Here is a 1373-nt window from a genome sequence, read left to right on the forward strand (position 1 = left end):
TTTCCTCTGCCCTTTATCTGCCCTTCACTTCAATCCGCATCTCCTTTCTTTACCCTACAACCAGACTGCATTTGATATTCATTGCAAAAGAATTAGCCAGCTCAATTCGCAGTATCCAGCTGAACCTGGTGACCAGTGCAAATGCTGGAATGCGTAACCCGGACTATTTTCCAGGTAGCATCTAAGACGCCAGTCTTAGCAGCCTCATTTTAAAAACTGTTTATATTCACAAAAGTCCACAATAGCATTTTTATTGTGTCTGACTCTGATTTGGGTGCATCGCCCCTCCCGTGTGCGAGTTTCTTATTATTGTTCAACACTGACTACAGCCTTAAATGATAATAAAAACAGAAGCGCTCTTTGGAAGCAAGGACTGTTTCTGTCCTTAGTATATGCATGCTCTTCTGCCTGAAGGGGTGGTTGAGTGTTTAAGCGGGGGCTCTCCCCACTCTTAGAACATAAGTTCACATCCAAGCAAGCATTACATGGTTCTTGTATTTTTCTGCAGAGAATAAATTGAATACCAGGCTGTTTGGTGCGTGGGTGTCTTTCACATGAGACCTTAAGACCCAAAGTCTCCATAGCCAGTGGGATGCTAGAGTTCTTGCATTGCCATTTACGCCCTGGATTCCAGAACCCCACCTGGACCCGGATGGCTTGGTGCCTGCTGTTTCTTTACTCCCATGGTGTGGTTGCTGCATTTTACCCTTTAGCTTTCTGATGCATAATAAATAAATAAATCCAACAGCAAACCATTTTCCCTCTGAGTCTGCAAATATAAGTTTGTATCTACAGAGCTCTCCAAGTCTGGTGCCACATGAATGATTGACTTGCAAAAGAAAGGGTTGTGTTTATAGCAGCTATCAATGATGTCCCTCCAGGCTGTTCCTAAACTCAGCTAGGATTTCTGGGTCTCACCAGAAAGGGTGGATTCTAATGGGCCCCATCCTGTTCTTATTGCTCCTCCCCTCGCCTAGATGTTGGGTCTGTAATTGCTGACACAGTAATGATATCTTTCATTTGACATGCTATATGGCCATATGCCTTTTCAAGAATGTGTTCGCTTTTTTGGTGATCGAGATGCACACACGTCTGGCACAGGCAGTCAACTTATTATGGGCTGCCTTCACAGATAAGTCACAGACAGAGTGAGGGGAAATGACTTGGTCAAGCAGCTTCAGCCAGTCTCACACAGGCCTGTGACTACTGGACAGACATTTCAGGATTGCAAGGTGGGTGCTTTTCCCACAGCTGTGGGTGTGGGTAATGGGCTCCAGACAGCTGTTGTTACATCACGATTCTGCTTTGACCTTACAAGGTGGAGGTCTCATTGATCTCATCTCCTAGGTCAGGAAACAAGCCCAGAGGGGCCG

This window comes from Arvicola amphibius, chromosome 3, assembly GCF_903992535.2.
Source record: "Arvicola amphibius chromosome 3, mArvAmp1.2, whole genome shotgun sequence".
Lineage (NCBI taxonomy): Eukaryota > Metazoa > Chordata > Mammalia > Rodentia > Cricetidae > Arvicola > Arvicola amphibius.